General features: G+C 35.3%; 1 pseudogene; it reads left to right on the forward strand.

Annotated features, from left to right (window-relative positions):
* The window catches only part of LOC120595042 (E3 ubiquitin-protein ligase TRAF7-like), a 112,411-nt pseudogene that overhangs the window by 10,574 nt on the left and 82,145 nt on the right, over window positions 1–19,692 (forward strand).

Raw genomic sequence — 19,692 nt, forward strand, 5'->3', positions numbered from 1 at the left:
AAAGAGAGAGAGAGAGAGAGAGAATTCTCCAGCCGTAGGCATTCCTCCTGCAAAGACATGTCATTTGCAAAAGGCAAACCAAATAACAGTACAGTATAATAAAACCCAGCAACAAAACTAGGAAACTGTCAACCCAGACAACTTTGTAGACATATAACAGAATAAATGATAATATTTTGCAGTATAGTTAATCTTGTAAGCTGCCTCAAATCCTTTCTAAAGTTTAAATCCTAAATAACAATATAGTATGATTTTCACTACTTAAATAAAAAATAATATTTGGCTTTTTGTGATGATTTCATTCTTAAGGTCTCCTTATTAGAAATTAGATAAGCATATATGACTGTTACAATAGTACGACTAAATTGGCATGGTCTACAGTAAATATGAAATTGTTTAAACTTCCTAAAGCTATCTCTAACTAGCAACAAAGTTTTACATGAGTGACATCTAGGGGTTTAGAAGATTAACACCCTAACGGAGTCTTCATCTAAACTCCTTGAATTTTCCCCTCTTTTGCATCAGAGTAATTGACATATACATAGTTCACCACCTAATATAGAATCTAAACCACTTAAAAAATTAATCAGCTGTTATCTAAAATGCCATTACCTAAGAACACATTTCTAAGAACTACTGTAATATTGTGTGAGCTCCACTGATTGAAGTCTTAAGAGCCAGAGAGAAAACATTAAAAATAAAAGTTTGTTTTTTATAATTAGTAAATTTTTTTAAAAGAAATGAAAGGAATATAGGTCTCTCTGTTCTTTAATGATATCTTGTCCTCGATATCATTCTAGTTTATTCTATTATATTTCATTCTATTATATTTAATTCTGTTATCTCTTTATAACAAAGAGAATTCTTTTTTTCCTACTGTGTGTCTCCTACAAAGTTTTCTTGTGACTCTATCATCTAAGGACAATGCTTGAGATATTAGAGAAAAGAAAGTTTCCACCTGAGGGTAGGAAAAGAGGTTAAGGCATATATTACCTTCCTATACATTTACTGTACTCATATGAGATATTTATTTTACAGGCATATCTCGTTTAATTGTGCTTTGCTTTATCGCACTTCACAAATATTGTGTTTTCACAAATTCAAGTTTTGTGGCAACCCTCACTTGAACAAACTGAAAACCTTCTGGAAAGGATTTAGCATTCTAGATACCATTGAGAGCAGCATGATTCATGGGAAGAGGTCAAAATAGCAACATTAGCATGAGTTTGGAAGAAGTTGATTCCAACCCTCATGGATGTCTTTGAGGGGTTCAAGACTTTAGTGGAGAAGTAACTGCAGATGTGGTAGAAACAGCAAGACAACTAGAATTAGAAGTGGAATCTGAGGATATGACTAAATTGCTGCAATCTCATGATAAAACTTTAACTGATGAGGAGTTGCTTCTTATGGATGAGTAATTTCTTGAGATAGAATCTACTCTTTGTGAAGAGGCTGTGAAGATTATTGAAATGGCAACAAAAGATTTAGAATACTAAAAAAACTTAGTTGATAAAGCAGCAACAGGGATTGAGAGGATCAACTCCAATTTTGGAAGAAGTTTTACCTATGGGTAAAATACTAGCAAACAGCATCACGTGCTACAGAGTCGTCATTCATGAAAGGAAGAATCAAACAATGAGGCAAACTTCATTGTTGTCATGTTTTAAGAATTTGTCACAGCCATCCCAATCTTCAGTACCCACCACCCTGATCAGTCAGTCAGCAGCCATCAACAGAGGCAAGACTCTTCACCATCAAAAAGACATGACTCACTAAAGGCTCAGATAACGGTTAGCATTTTTCAGCAACAAAATATTCTTTAATTAAGGTATGTATATTGTTTTTTAGAGATAATACTATTGCATACTTAATGATTACAATATAGTTTAAACATAACTTTTATATATATAAAAACTCACATAACTTGCTTTATTTTGATGGTTTGGAACAAAACCCACAATATCTCCGAGGTATGCCTATAAATGTTTTGAGCAGTTTTAGATTGTAAAACCCATTACTATATTAAATGTGTTTAATTCAAACATGTTTCTATAATCTTCTATATCCAAATGTTAAAATCTGCTTCTAAAATTTTGGTTATTAACTAAATGGTGAATAAAATTCTTTCAGGATGTTTTAATAGCTCTGATATTATGCAAAATAAAGTCTTTGGTATTCTCCTTGCTCTTCCTTGCTAAGATTTAAATAGGATTTTCCAGATTTATTAAAAATTACCCTGCCTTTATTTTCATTTAAACACAAAGTCCAGAAGATCTTTTCAATTCACTGCCAAAATCACTTTTTATATCACAAGAAAAGGTTTTTTTAAATTTTATTTATTTGAAGGGCTTCTCCTCTCTTCAACTCTCAGCACTATATACACCATACTTTGAATTTAGAAGCACGTTTACCTAGAAAATCTGAAGGGCCATTTTCCCCTTAAGAGTCTCAAATTATTTGGAAGGGAAATTTCTATGTCAGGACTGTGTATCAAGCAATGTTGATTCTGGCAAATCTTAATCATTTACTCTACATGACTGTTAACAAACCATACCAGAAACTAGCTCCATAAGTATTATGATAGCACTTTCTTCATGTCCTTTATACCTGGACATAATTTGGATCCATCTCTTTCCATACAGTTTCCAGTTACATTTCAGTTTTATTACAGTCAAATTGACAGTTATATTGCTGGGAAAAAGGAGAAATTCAAAAATCCAATTATTGTGTTCAGATTAAATTACAAACCAACACATATATAGGGGGAAAGTCATATGCTATCTGTTTTATATTATTTTAAAAACATTAAAACAAGTTAAATATGAAAAATGTATAAATATGGGAGATTTCGACCTGGCACATGGTAGGGTTACAATAAATATTTATTTAATGAACAAATGAAATGTAAACCAACATAGTCACAGGAAAGTTTTCCACAGATAACACAAAATGAGAAAGACTCTGAGGAGGAGATATCAGAGACAGCGTGTTCACTCTCTTCATCCCACTAGCAAGCCAAACTCTCTCCACACAATTCTTCATTTTCCTAGCCTCCCTTACAAATAATTTTATCCAGTTTTCTGTACTCGCTGTCACTTTCATTCAATTTATAACATTTTTTATTTTGAGACAGTTTTCCCATAAGCCCTAAACTGACATCAGAAAGCTACAGTAGAGTAGAAATTGTGTCAGGACAGGTATAGGCAGGGAGAAGGCCTGGAATACTACAACCCAGAGTTTCTCTCAGCCTCCAGGAGGTGACTCAAAGGATAACCTGGTGAGCTGGCAAGTTCACTAGGATAGTCAGCACAGGGTGGGTAGCCACCAGCAGAGGATGTGAGTTGGGGCTTGAATGGGATTCACAGCAAGCTCTTTCAGGCAGATCCGCAAAGGAAAGCCAGTGGGGAAGGAACCACTGTGCATTCTCAGTACTGAGACGACAATCCACAGGCTGCAGCAGCCACACTGTGACAGCAGACACAGCAATGGCAGGGGTAAATATGCGCATTCCAAGCAAGGGTCCAAGAACAGCCAATGGACCTGAGGCTCTTCCCCTAACGCCATGAAGTTAAATCAAAATGTGATTTTGATTTAACAGATTCATCAAGGGGGAGAGAAGGAAAAGGAGGAGGAGACAAATTTTGAAAGCTTGAGTATTTACCCAAAAGAAATTGATGTAATCTGGACAGGACTGAGGAACACAGAACAATCACCTTAAAAAAGCAAAATTAATCACCTACACCACACAAAACGAAGCTCAGGGACAGGCTGAGTTCACTTGCAGAGAAATAAAGTTAAATGTCTGCTTATCTAGGTTGTAACTATAAATTTTAAACTTAATACATTTGAAAATGGAGACACTAGAACCCAGAGGAATTCTTTATTTAGCACCTTCCCCTGCCAGATGGATCTCCACAGAGACTGAGCAGTTTTAGCTCCTGTGGCCAATGATTTCCCCTCCATAAATGACAAACAGATGTGACACAATTCCCTAATTTTAGAGAAAGGAAATTGAAATGCAGAAAAATTTAACCATTAACTTAACTAAATCCTATGGTTCTAAATATCCAACTTATCAGTCACAGAAATAAACATCTAGATTTGTTTTTCTGACTAGCACCAGGAAACAGAACATGAGGGCCTAGGCACTTGGTCCATCAAGTTTTCTTTACATGTAGCTATAAAGAAAAAATATAGCTAAACCTTCAATCGGAGCATAATTGAAATTACTGTTTTGAATCTGAGTTTTATGTTGCTTTTATTGAATTATGAGCTCTCCCAGATAACTGAATCTTAATCATTCAAGAGATATTTATTGAGAACCTAAGTCTGATCAACTCAATTCAATTTATTCCAATTAAGTGTTTACTGGGAATTAGCTGTGTGATAGTCATTGTGCTAACTGCTGAGAATAAAAAAATGAGCCATCTATTCCACCAATACAGTCCCTGCTCCCGTGGGCATCAGGCGGCAGGTGAGGGAGGCTTTAAAGAAGTATAAAGTGCTATGAGGAACATGAAATAAGTGAGGCTAATCTGGACTAGTCCTGCCTCAGGAAGTGTGCTTCATAGGCTTTTATTTATAGACAGTAGATAAATTCATTTATATTTGAGGTTAAAAGTATAATGCCATTTTCAAACAAATGACATTTTTAAATCAGATAGAAGTAATTTATAAAAATTATAAACTATCAGGATTTAAACATTCATTGAACACAGCCTCGTGTTCAACATTTGAATTCCCTCATTAGTATTGTTTCCTGGAGCTTCATATTTTATATGTATGTTTTATATCTACAGATAGATAATTCACATTTTATATGCCACCAATCATTGTTTAAAACAGTGAAACAAAGACAATTTTACATGTACACAACATAAATTGATTTTGTACACTGTATATGATGCCAGGCATTATTATGTATTATTATGTTTTCATTTAAAATGAGTTTTAAGACCTTAGAAATACAACATTGACTGTGGTAATACTGAGAGTGAATTAATTGGGATTCCTTGACTCTATTTTTAAAATTCTAGAATCAGCCTAGTCTGGAACTCTTAGTCACAGAATTTGGCAACATGATGGTTACTTCAATTATTGGAAAATATAAAAAATAATTTGGTGCTAATAATAACTAAAAGAATTAAAGTTTAAATATTTTACTTTTGCAATAAATCAGACCACATAAGATTATTCTCACTTGCATTCTGATGTGCTTTCACAAGAAGAAAAGAAAGAGATAAGATTATGACTAGCAAATTGGTGATGACACTGCTACATGAGTCCATGGGAATATCATGAGAATATCAAGTACATCCTACAGGTTAAAATGCTGAGGACCTTTGTCATAACTGCTACTGATACCTGGGCCTCTCTTAACCTCATGTCCTTGTGTTTTCCAGGAACAGAAAACTTCTCCACCATGAGCCTATTTTCCTGAAGGTTCTCGTTCCGTATGCAGATTGAAGTTCAGCAAGCCAGACTATCTCCAGTAGCAAGGAGCCACCAGCAGAATGAAACCTTAGCATTCAGTGTGAGGAATAAAAAACAGCAATTCCGTCTTTATGTTGGGGTAAGGAAGGTGTAAGGAAGTTTCAAGAAAATTTCACTCTTAGAGTTTTCTTCCAAAGGCGAGTTAAAATTAGACTGCAAAACAGCCACAGAGTTAATTAAATTCAATTTAAGAGGGTTATAATGCACTTGGGTGTTGCTAGAACCTGGAAAGCTAAATATCGATTTCTGTATAGCTCCGGAAAAGACATGTTTACAATTACTAATACTTTTCATTATTAAGCTCTAGTGGTAGGCAAAGGAATAAACAATTTCAATTATGAAATTAATATAATCAAGTCTATTGATTTGACCTTTTAAAATATTTTAATTGGCTAAAGATGTTATAGTGAAATTTTATATTTTTATTCTGAATTGGCATTGGTTGCAGTGGAGTCTAAGCTGCTGTAACAAAGGAAGATTAAATTGTAATGGTTCAACCAAGATAGTTTATTTCTTTTTCATGTAGTAACAAAGATGGAATCTGCTACACAGTTATTTAAGGGCTCACTGAAGTGGTCTTATGGAATCATTATGTGATATGAGCGTGCATAACTGCAAGGAAAGCTAATATATATTTTCTCTTGCTGGGCAGCCATGTGCCCAGCCGTAATTGGTAGCCTCTATCACAAGATTATTTGGTTCAAATTGTTTATTATTTAAGAACCTCTCCTTCTTCCATCACTATCTGGGTGTACAGCACCACATGATGTACAGTTAGTGACATCACATGGCTATTTAACCCATGCAAACAGTTCACGGACATCATACCTGGTCTACATTGGTATTTACAAAGAAAGGTTAAAGGACTACTCTAAATTTACTATATGCTCCTGCTTTTTTTATTGATAAAATATTCCAGGATTTTGTCAAGAATTACTGGACTTATTTGTAAAGGTTTTGGTTAATAACTGGAATAGTTACACTTTATTCAATAAGAAAAAAGATGAATCAAGTAAAGTAAAGCTATGCCCACGTAATGGATTTTAGATTTTATTTTAACTGAAATTTGTGATCTAATTTGTAGAGATACAGGTAATATTATAAAGGTTACATGGACTTAAAGAAATTGTCCAGTTAAACAGTTAAAACGAAGGTCTGGTATATTTTCCCAGACTATTTTTATTGGTAGATTTGCTTTGATTTGATTGGGGAATTTGAGATTTCTGATATTCTTGACCGATTATTTTTATCTTTTGGGGATTTGGAAGACTAATAAATGAGATAAAAATTAGACCACATGGACCACTGATGAAAATGAAATTGAGTTTTAAATTATTGATGGACTTTCAAAATGTAATAGTTATAGCAAGCCCTATTTTATCTTATCAGTTGTGCTCTTGTTTATATCCAAGTCAGTTTGAAGAAACAATACTCTATATCAGACATTCTCAAATGTTTGGTCTTTAAGACCTCTTGAAATTCTTAAAAATTGTAGACCCCCAAAGAGATTTTGTTTATGTGGATTCTATCTATTGATATTTACTGTATTAGAAAGTAAAATTGAGTAAGTTTTAAATATTTATTTATTTAAATATGTATTAACTATTTATTATTTAATATAATCATTTATTATTTAAAATTATATAAAATAATTATTAAATGTTTGCTTATTTAAAATAACAATTGATATAGAAATAGCTATATTTTCAAAAAATGTGAGAAGAATGACATATGTTTCTTCAGCCATGAAGAGATATGTGGGTAGAAAAAGAATAAACTTACTGACCTCCTGTGAGGATCTCAGAGACTCCCAGGAGCCTTCCAACCATGTTTTGAGAACTGCTGCCCAATAGGTTCCCTTGGGCTTGGATTTAGGTCTTTATACCTGTTTCTTTGAAAGAATCCAAGCTTTCTTTGGCCAGAGAATAACAGTCTTGAGTCCTCAATGAGGGTAGAGACCACACCTCAACCATATGGTGCTCTAAGTCTAACTTGAAGGAAAAATTTAAATGGTGGCTGCTAGAGAACATGCTAAGGCAATTCTACAGCAAAAGGAAAGTATTAAGCAATGAACAATGGGACCAAATATAGAGAAATCAGAAAAGAAGACATGGGAAAACTTAATGTTAAACATGAGCAGAGTCCATTTAATGAACATGGTAGTTAAAGGCTAAGAAAAAGAAAGATAACAAGGAGTGAAATCTGTCATTCACACAGGTCCCAATTTTTCTGAACACCTCACCACATTTTCATATGTGTATAAATCCTTTCCCAAACATAAATGTTCAAAGAAAAATGTTTTCATTGTCCCTCGCTGCGTAAGTGATAACAGGTGATAGCAGGTGATAACAGATGCACCCGTGCAAGATATTAATTCAGACTTGAATTACACAAACAGATAGGAACAGAGGTTGCTTCTGGCTGGGGTGAGGCACATCCATGTCAAGTGTTGTTCCTGATTCCCCAGCTATGAAAGAAGCTCCAGATACAGCATCTTACTGATCATGCATGGCATGACATGCTACTGGAGCTGGCAGCTGGTGTGACACCTTCAGAATTGGAAGCTCTCTGGTCTTTGCAGAGGTAGCAGGTAGTGCTGTCAGTCTCAGAAACTTAAACTATATCAGTCAGGCTCCCAATAAGAAATAGTTGACAAATTCAGAAAAGTTTAGCTGAAGAAAATTTAATGGAATGACTAATGCAGAGGTATGAGAAAATCTACGGAAACCAAAAAGGGGTAGTTAAGTAGCCAGGTACTAGCCACCATTAGATCTGAAGGGACAAGAAAGGTAACGATGTATCTGGAGCCTGGGGAAAGCTACAGCCAGAAAGAAGGAGCCTCTCGACAGAAGATATAGGCTTAGAGGAATGCAGCCACTGTGAGACACAGCATGGCAAAGAAAGATGAAAAAAAACTACCTAACCTCTTGTTTCTTCTGAACTCTGATCTTCTGTCTAATGCCTCCTACTGGCTAGACCCAAAAGGAAGCCAGAGTGCAGAGAGCGCAGGTAATGCAGTCAATGGAATTCTGTGTCTCGGGGTACAGCAGAGCAAAGAATGGAGTAGGGGCAGAGCCAGGGAAATAGCTAGTAAGGAAAACCATAACACCTTATCTTAGGTTAAACTAGACCATTCCCATCTGTAGTCTCTAAAATGAAATTCAAAAAGTGATTCAACTTTATTAAAATACGGAGAAACTATTGTTCTCTCAGCTGGTACAAGAAATCTCTTTAAGCAGAATGTACTTTTGTTGAGAAAAGTCTTTAAGTCATAGGGTAAAAATCTCTACAAAGTCTGACTGTTCACTAATGCAAAAATTTGGGACAAAGATGAATTTGTCCAAAAGAAGGAAGGAGAGAAAAACGATGACTGAGTGAAAAGAGAGATAAAGAGAAAGCGAAAGAGTTGGTGAGAGCACATACTGTAAAACCTGGGAAGTCTCTGACATTTTGGAAGGCTGGGGGCTTCCACAAGCCATGGTGTTAATAATTCAAGTCAAGTTTATACATTTTGAGTCAAAGAGGTCACAACTGGCTTATAAACAAGAATTTATAACTACTAACTGGTAAGCCTGAACATTGCAAAGGAAAACTAAATCCTGTAAAACATCACTCTTTAACCCTCTATTCATAACATTTAGTGACTAGAGGGGTGTGGAGATTTTCTGTTCCAGTTTCTCCATTCTAAGCATCCTATTTTTAGGAAATATTTGTCACGAGTCCAGTTGTCCTTCTCCAGTAATTCTGCTAAGTGTTTTTAACTAGCCCCTTCAGAACCCACCCTGCATTCACCCTCAACTTTGTTGTCTGCCACTGCTTTAGAGGAAGGAGTTGGAATGGTCCGTATATAGTTGTCCTCCCTTATCCCCAGTGGATACATTCCAAGCTCCCTGGTGAATGCCTGAAACCATGAATAGTACCCAACCCTATATATGCTATGTTTTTTTCTATACATACATGCCCATGACAAAGTTTAATTTATAAAGTAGGCACAGTAAAAGACTAACAACAAGAACTAATAATAAAATAAAACAATTATAACAATATACTGTAATAAAAGTTATGTGAACGTGACCTCTCTCTCTCTCTCATAACGGAGAAAGCTACTAAGGGTGGGTAGGGTATACACTGTGGATATGGTTAACTGAAACTGCAGAAAGTAAAACTATGGAAGGAGAGATAGGATACTGTAATTATCTCCAGTTCCATGGTATCACCATTTTTTTTTTCCATTCTCCCTAAAAATTCATTAGCCACCTTTCCTTTCTGAAGTCTCAGTCACGAAGACCTGGCTGAAATTTAGTCACAGTTTAATGCCCAGTGGCACCTGACTGCTTATACAAATGGAGTTCCTAGAGTCTGGGGATTTACAGGGCTCCTAGGATAACTACAAGACCCTCAACAAAGGGCAATACTGAGTGTAGAGGGCCCAAAATGAGGGAAAAGACAAATGATGAAAGAATGAGGGGATGGAGAGTTCTAGGGGACCAAGTAAAAAGAGAATCACAGAAGGGAAGTCAAAGGTAATAGACACAGCTCTATTCACATTTAACAGAGACTAAGACCAATCATAACTAGGCTTTTTTTTTTTTATGATGTGTTGAACCTTATAGCTTCCTCAGTGTCTGCTATTTTAAAATTAACTAGTATTTTCCTTTATCTCTAGGGTGCTAATAGTAAAATTTCTATAAAGATTTAAAGAGGTTTGAGTGTTCATTTGGAAGCCAAGGAAAAACCTAGAAAACTTGGTTTAGCTTCATAGTGGCTCTTGAAACAACTGAATCATAGTGGTGCCTTAAAAGGAAACTAAATCGGTCAAATCTCTGGGAAGCTCTGAGAAGGACAGCAAAGGAGAGAGAAAAGAGGTAATAGAAAGCCAGCTTAGGAAACCGATTGACCCAAATATTTTAATGGGCAGGAAAACCTTGCAATCTTAGCTTTCGATGACCTGTGCTGTTAAGAAGCACCTGTAGATTCATAAATATGGCAACGGCCAACAATAGGAGGATATGAATCCAAGTACCTAGCTCTGCCTCTTGGAGCTTATAGTGAGTTATATAATCATACCTAGCTTTAGTTTCCTCACTTAAAAAATAAAAATTCCTATCTCTCAGAATCTAATACTAATCTGTATTATTAGTACATGCGAGAAGGGCAACGTGCTCCAGTGGGAAGCACTGTCATTTGCAGTAAAGCCCATATGGATCTGCCATTATTAACCGTGCATATACTGTCATATACTGCTTCACCTCTCCAAACATTTAATTTCTATTCTCTGTAGATGTGATTTTACAGCCTTCTTCAGAGTTGTTGTTCAGAGATATTAGTACTTACCATAGTATCTAGCAACTAGTAAATACCCAGTTACTGTTTGTTCCCTTCTCTAGACTGGATGAACGGCCTTGAGAATATCTCAGGAAATGACCTGAATGAGCCTGCATTAGCTCCTCCTGCCTGGATGTCGTGATCATTTTTTTGTTGTTGTGAATTACAACATCCGGGTTTAAATCTGAGATATATTAGTTCAAATAACTCATCTCGCTTTAAAATTCAACTACGGTTTGAAGTTGGGGGGCCAAGATGTTCCACATAATCCACACGTTGCTTTTACTCTCTAATTTAATGACAAAACAGAACGAAAATTTAGACCAAAAAATGATACTGTACGAAAAAATAACTTAATTTTTGAAAAGGGTTTAATAATAGACTTCCAGTTTCTTTCTCCGTTTTACCTTCCTGTTACTTAACTACAGCTATATATGTAAGAATACAAATATCCGGACTCATAAAAAATCAAATTTAAAGTATCCTAGAATCTTTATTTTCTTCTTTTTATTCTTAAATCTTTCTCACCTCTATTTTCAGAGATGCTACCTTTCTTTCCAGTGGCAGAGCCTCTTGCTTCAAAGAAAACTCATTTATCATAGTTATTAACAGCTCCACAAAATCAGTGATTCTCTTCTTTCTTTGCAGTGTTTCATTTCTTCAGCTCATACTGAGACCTGCACCAAGTTATGGAACCTGCTCTTTCCCAGGGGAGTTTAATCTAAATTCATCTTGACTATGTTCTGGCTGTTTGATGCTATACATTCTAACCCTCGTCTTTGCATCATTACCAAAATAGGGAAATTGAAACAGAAAGCATATAACACGGGTAAGACACTGAGATCTCTGGACATATGAGCTAAATTCTGGTTTCCTCTGTTTCATTTGTATACCTGGGACAAATGCCTGGACATAGACATTTTTTTTTTTTCCCTAAAGACTACAAAAAGTTCTGCTATTAATCACCAGTCAGTTTCATAATACAACTTGGCATAGCTAAAACTAGCAGACTAAGGAAGTTCTAACATATGGTGAAGTTCTCCAACAGCAATTGTGGGATTACAACATAACAGCCACAAATCTGTGTGCTTGTCTATTACACCAAGCTCAAGACTTTCCGAGGGAGAGTAAAGCCCCAAAGACTGCTGATGACACCCGCTCCCAAATTCCTAGTCCAGGGCTCTGCCTACTGTAGGTGTTTAATACAGGCTTGTGAATGATAATTAAAATAATTCCTGATTTTGTGCAAGAGTATAGACTAAGCTTAGTTCTCTAACAGCAATTCAAAGCCATACCTCTACCTTTTCTACTAAGCCAACCTAAGAAGAAAGCCCTGTCAGAAAGCCAATCCTAAAGAACTATAAAGAAACTGGATTTTTTTTTTAACTCTCTCTCTAGACTATTTAAGAGCATTTACTCAACAATGTAAAAGAAATTAATTCTGTAATCTATCTTTACTGCTAAAAAGAGACAAGAGGAAAATTTAACTATGAAAAAACGTTCAATTATTTCAATTATATCTCTTTCTAAAACGAACATTCTTTTACATCAGACATCTGCAATTTAGTCCTAATTTGTTCCCAAAATAGTATCAATTATAATACTTTAAAAAATGATAAAATATTCACAATTTATTTAATGGTATTTATAAATGTAAGAATTATAAACATATCTGGTAAAGTTCTCTTTATAGTTAATCCAATTATTATCAGGAACATAATGGAATTTTATATATATATATATATATATATATATATATATGCATATATATATATATGTTGTGTATATAGTGTCTATGTGTGCAGAAAAAATGCTCCCTCCTCTGAATCATAAATACCTGAAGAAAAACCTTTTATATATTACCATGTCTTTGTCTCATGAGTGTCTATAAACATGAAAGGTCCAAAAAAGTAATTAACTTCCTTTTTTTCTTACACGGGTCCATCAAATTTGTGCCCAAGCATTTGTACTCACTTTAACATTCCAATAAGGGAAATATTAATTCCTTTAATAGATTTTAAATTTGAATTTGAAGATCAAATTTACTTCTCAAATTGAGACACATGATGGAACAGTAAGCCTGTCTCGCATCTCCAGGCAGGGTGGGGGCAACGAGTTTTCAATGACAGACAGGAATGGGTTAGTGTAAGTGGTCGTCAAGAAATTTGTAACTGAGATAAGTAGAATCGAATTTTTATGCAGATATGAGGAGCTGGCTCCTACCGAAGAGCTGATTATTAAATATTTAGGAATTACAATCATAAAATCAGCCATGGTAAGAGCATTTACCCCATAAAAATTGGCAAATGCTACAAGTCTGGGCTTTCGATGTTATTGTTGACATTTCTGTTATAGTGGTTTTTGCAGAGAGAGCCAGTTTGCAAGCATACCACTGCACGTAGTGTAGCACAGAGTCAGCCATCTAGATATTAGCATTGTAATCTGAGAGCCAGGACAGCAATCACTTTAAAGAAGTGACACCATACTATAGTTAGGTCATCATTCTTAAGTGTTTGACTTATGATAAAAATAATAACATATAATATTTATATATTTATATAGCTCCCTAGCAAATACTCAAAATTCCTATTACCCATGGTCCGGGTAAGTTTACAACTGACATCTTAAGGTTTGTTATACAGTAAAGAATATATAATATTTTATAAGGGTTATAATAAACCTTTATATAGTAATCCAAAAAGTCTATTTTAAAATTTTCAATCTCTGAGTTAAGAGTTCTTCTGCATTTATTTCCTAAAACAAAAATATTTTATTCTTTTCACCAGCTCAAAACCTTCAGAACTGTATGCTAAGCTAACCATAATAATTATTGACATGCTCATGACTGAGCCACAGGTTGTTTAAACAGATAGCCTCTTGAGAATTTATGCTAAATGGATAATGATAATTTTCCTCCATCATATAAAGATTCATTAAACCTATTTCATTCAAAATAGTAATCAGCATTACTACTGTTTATATCTATTATATGCAAGGTACTATTTAACACATTGTTACTCCATCCTATGAGTTAGAAATTATTATCCCTATTTAACAGCATCAAAACTGAGAGGCATAAGGAGTGTAACTTACTTAAAGTTTCAGAACATATAAGAGTCCAAGCCTGGATTAGACCCTGTCTCTGATTCCAAAGTTCATTCTTTTGACCACTATATTTGATTGCCTCTTATGCACATGTGGTTTTCATCCACTCAGACATACACAACTGTTTCTTTTCACCAGCTCAAAACCTTCAGAACTGTATGCTAAGTTAACCATAATAATTATTGACATGCTCATGACTGAGCCACAGGTTGTTTAAACAGATAGCCTCTTGAGAATTTATGCTAAATTGAGTTGTTCGTTTTAATTTACCCATCAACTAAGTTTCTGGTATCAAAATTGCTACAATATTAAATATCTGTAAACTCTTTCATTATGTAGTTATAGCACAGTCCAAAGTCCTTGCCTCTCACGTCTCCTCTACTCTCTGCGATGAAACTTCAGTTAGTGTCAATGGTTCCAAATGCCAAATAAATTCCTTTTAAGTGTGACTTTTGATCCTTAACAACATAGTAAGTCCCTAAGCCCACATTTTCCTACTAGTTCCCATATCTAAAAACTGGATTCTACATTCAATGTCAAATTATGAATTTGATCCTACAATCCATATATCAATTTTGTCCCTATCTGTATCAGTAAAAGGAAAATCTACATGTTTAAAATAAAAAAAAAATTGTTCTTAGAAATAATGCCAAGACATAGTTGATAGAATTCCACAACAGCAATTGACAGGAAAATATCGTTTACTTTCTGAAATTGGCAAATCTAATAGTGCCTGGTATGTTTAAAATGTCTTATAAATGTTAGAGAAAGAAAAGCTTAAACCTTGGGGAAGTTAATGAAAGAAAGTACAACCTTATAATAATCACAATGTGAGAAGAGAAATGCCCCAGGATTTCAGGGACATTATTAAAGCTGTTGGCAGACTTACTATTGGTTCACAAACTATTCATTAGCACTTTGCTAAATCCCAAGTTCTCTTGAAATTGAAAGGTCCTTACCCTGCCCATTTATTTTCAAATAATTCCAAAAGGAGAATTTTATTAGATGATTTTTCACAATGAATAAGAGTTTAAAGGGCTATCAGCAACTGCTCTTTAACTCAGAGTCATTCTTTACACCTTCAGAAATAACATCATTTGGCTTAACTTCACCTTCATTTTCAGTGAGAAATAATTAGTGATCTCACATATGCAAGAGTTGTATTAAAAACTCAATTACTTTGCTCAGTTACCTCCCTAGATGTAATGTCTCATTACCATAAAAATGTGTATTTTAATCAGAAGCTTCTCAGATATTATGAGAAAATACATTTATTTCATTAATAAGAAGGTGAGTTTGAAACCTTCTGATGTCCACTTATATTAAGTCTGCATTTCTCCTGATACCAACATAAATTGTCAGTGTTCATTGATTTCCCACAGGAAATTACACATGCAGCTTGTTGAGGAAGTGTTTTTTTTGTTTTGTTTTGTTTTGTTTTGTTTTTTACGAGAACAAGAGTTTATAGGAGATTATGTCTAAGGTTCTTTCTAGGGCTAACTTCAATAACCTTATGTTTATATATTTTTATATTTATACTGAATTAGCCCACATAGGAAAGCTCTGCACACTCAAGTGTCTTATATATTTTATGCTACTTCTAACATTTTTCTGACCTCATGTGATAGCAATAATTCCGTTCTATCCTTTTTCTAACAAGTTTGACAATGAGTTTTATGTTAATGACACCTGTCCTTAGATAATTATTCTAATAAACAATGGTCTTATCTTCCTGCTCAACAAATGCATAGCTGCATATGTGAAATTGCAATAGTTGTCATGACAACAGAGGTAGCCAACAAGAGGCAAAGCTTTTGTAAAACACCAAATAGAAACAGCATGTAATTTCTTAAAGTTGTTATTCAAATTAGATTTCATAAGATGTTTCAAAAAAAGAGAAAGAAATGTGTAACCACAATTTTTTTCTCTCTTACAGGTTAATGGCTCTAGGAAAATATTCTGTACAAGAAAAACTAATTCAAGTCGAATTCTATTGTTGTAAGCTTAATGGGCATATATTACATGGCAGGACTGTACCAAAGAAATTGCTGCAATTTAGTGTTTAGTTAAAAACAGACCAACCCAAACTCCCCTCTGGTAGTCAGAGCCTAGTTTCAGCAGTTTGTTAAAATTTATAGGTTGGTAAGAAGAAAGGATTTGATGTAGATATGTTTTTCTATATTTCAGTATATATTGCCCTCAAAAATGAAGCACAGCATGGCTGCTAATGTGTGTGCATAGAACTGAAAAGATTGATGTGGAGAACTCTCTAAACACATAAATAAGGGCCCTTCGCTGGGAAGCTGAAGTAGCTTTTCCCACAGTTTGTTTTTTCCCCACTCTGCCTCTCAGATCCCCAAGGATTCTGGAACCTCTGGTAGGAAAACAGATAGGAGTCAAGGATAGAGTCTATATAAAAATGAAAACAAGCTCTCTGTGGTAATGTGGACTGACAAAAGTCAATAAATGTAAAATAAAAATAAAATCTAGGGATGTGTCACTGAACCATGATGGACAGGCAGATGTGATAGGCAAGGGGAGAGAAGATACAGAAATCAAAGATGACATATTATGAAATGTGAGAAGAAGCAGAGCATTTGACACCTTTGAAGTCAGTTGTATAAAGAGTAAACAGAACAGCATGTCAAACTGAGTAATGTAATTTGGGAAGATATGGTAGGTGAAGGAAGCTGCATAGGTTATACAATTCAGGGTCTTACCAGAACAAGGTAATTTGCCCACACACTGATAATCCCAAAGTCCCAAGGCCAAAGTTATGAGTTCTCACAGGCAAACATTTGCTTTCCTTGCCCTGAGAACAGTAAGAAGTCATTTAGTGTCTGGGCATTACTGGTTCCCTTTGCAGCACCATCAGTCCTCTGTGGTTAACTAACCTTTACCACGCTATAGACATCCTATTTTTTGTGTGTGTCTATGTGCTGAACATTTACAAATGAATTGCACCCAAGGTCCCATCCTGAACCCTAACAAGCCAGATAGAAACATAAAACCATGAAGCAGTAAATAGTATCCTGGGACTATACCCATCCCAGGAAAGAAAAGCTTGCCTAGGCACGAAGCCTCTTGGTCATAAGAAAGGAGGTAGACCCTGAAGACAGCCTGGAGTCTGTCACTCTAACTGGTCTCTAGGCTCCCAGGTACTGCTGTCTGTACTGTGAAGCCCCTTCTCTGCACTAGGCTGAGCTCTAAGGATACAGAGGTGAGCAAGATGAGGCTGGTCAGTAAAAAATTGATACTTAAAGTCTAGCACAGAAACTGGGCACTACACAGCAAGCTACGAGGAGTGGGATCAGTGTGGGAGGAGCTGCAGGGCTCTGTAAGAGCATTTATCTAGGAAAACCTAACCTAGAGAAGACAAAGGAAGCTTCTCTAAGAAAGAGATTTAACTAGGCAAGGGTCAGGGGCAAGGGATTGAGAGATTAAATTGTGCAAAACCCCTAATGATCCATCTGATGGACTCAACTCCAGTAAAGCTAAAGTGACTCTTATAACTCATTTTAAGGAGTGGGCCAATATCTTGAAGGGAGTGGGCCCATATCTTGAGGGTAGTGGGAAGCCATCAAAAGGTTTTAAGCAGAGAAGATAAGACGTCAATCAAAATCGAAACAACTGTTTTTGGTAAACCCTGCAAAATATCACTGCAGCTGGTTTGGGAAACTCTTCAACAGATTACAACATAAGAGGAGAAGGGCTGTCTCCTGCTCTGTGATACACAAGGTCCATGCAGCCTCGGCTACTAGATACTCAGCGCATCATGACAACAGGAGAGAGTAGGCCACAGTGTAAGTTATTAACACAAGATGAGCACAAGGATTGGCTAGACTCCACGGCAGTGCCTGGTTAAGCAGCCAGCACTATAGTCTCGTCTCTTTTCCCTGGTTTGTCTCAACTCCAAATATAACCCCAAATCTCATCCACACAGCATCTGTAAACATGGTGCTTTTGCTGGAAATTTGGGGACAACATGGAGGTAATGCATAAAACAACACTGAACAGACATCACTATTCTTAAAGTCCACTAGCACATGCCTTCTGCCCACTTCAGCCTCCTGCCTACCAGAATATATACTTCCTTAGGGCAGGGATTTTTATCTGTTTTGTAGACCAACAAAGAATCTCCAGAACCTAGAACAGTGTGTGGCCATATTATCAGGCACTCAATAAATAGTTAAGCAGTGAGATAGACTCCAGTCTCTTCACATTTCCCAGCTTCTGTTTTCTGGACTCCCCTCCAGAAGCTCTACTTTCTCACTTCACTACGCAGAAGAATTTATGATCCACACCCTACTCTTTTCCATAGCTGCCCTTACATATCAAAAGATTCATTAAACTGCTTTGACAAAGCCCTTCATGCCCCACCTACCACAGCAGAGAGGAGCTGGCAGAAACTAGGATTTAAGACTCTGTTTCCCTCCAGTCTCTGCAAATAGTCAATGTGGGGTTAAAAGAACCTGCTTTCTACCCAATTACTCACAGGTTATAGAAAAAGACATTTTCACTTTAAAGCAACTAGAATAATCTGTGTGAAATTATATTTCCTAATTTCACTTACACAAAACAATGTTAATAAAAATATCCAAACTGCTTTCTTAAAAACTCAAAAAAATTTTCATTTTTGCATTAAATTAAGTTTTAAAACGTATACTGCCTACCCCTAACTATTTTATAAAATAGCATGACTTAGTGATTAGACTTTGTTTAGGCAGATTCTTCCTCTAGATTTCTTTTAGATTTTTTCCCCTTTTTTCTGCTCAACATATATGCTCATTGCCTAAAATTATATATCTACATATAATGCAAATACACAAACATATATACAAAAAATGAAATCAGTCATAATCCTCTCCTCAAATCCCTTTTTATGCATTTTTCTATCCAGTTAAAATGATACTGTATACACAATTCTGTGTCCTGATGCCTTGAGGTTCTTGTACACTAAGAGTTGACTAACTCAAAAACTATTTATACTACATTAAATTAAGTGTGAAAGTTATGATACAAATAATGTGTAACAAAGTACAGAGAATGAAGAAATCACCAGGATAGCTTTTCAAAAGAGATGTGACTTTGACCCAAAGGACAAAAGAAGGACATTTGGGGAAAGAAAAAACTTAGGCAACAAAGTAGTTCTTTGACGAAGAGTAGAGTAGCCATCTAGGTAAAGCAAGAGATTTATACTAATGAGAAGATGCCCGTGAGAAGGAATGTTGGAGACATGGTTTGGATTGCTCTAGGAGATGAGACAAGGCATACTGATGAGCAGCCAGGTGTAGATGTAGCAGCAATTTCACTTAAGGAATAGGAAGAGATGAACTTGGAAAAGATTCTGTTTGATCCTCGTATAACACTGTCAAATTGTAGTTTTAATTATATATAAAATCATATATAAGTGTGTGTGTGCATGATTTTGCCATGTTTCAAAGCACAACCCTTTTCTTTCTAAAGAAATTACACATTGGAACTTATTTTAGAAAAGATTAGCAAAATTGGACTAAGTCTCTTTTCAAGTAACTGCACTGAGTTGGTCTATTATTTTTACAAATGTAACTTTTTACTACCAAAAAGCATCCTGGAAGCCTGTAATTAGTAATTACAAGTAATGCAATGACTTTTAAAAACATCATGCAAAAACAAGAAGAGTATATGTAGAGTTCTTTTTTTGTACCATAATTTAACTTTAGGGAAGAGATTTTTTAATAATAAATATTTAATATATTTTTGAAATTTCATCCAAAAGAGTTTGTTTTC

The sequence above is a fragment of the Pteropus medius genome, unplaced genomic scaffold (assembly GCF_902729225.1).
Source record: "Pteropus medius unplaced genomic scaffold, Ma_sr-lr_union100, whole genome shotgun sequence".
Lineage (NCBI taxonomy): Eukaryota > Metazoa > Chordata > Mammalia > Chiroptera > Pteropodidae > Pteropus > Pteropus medius.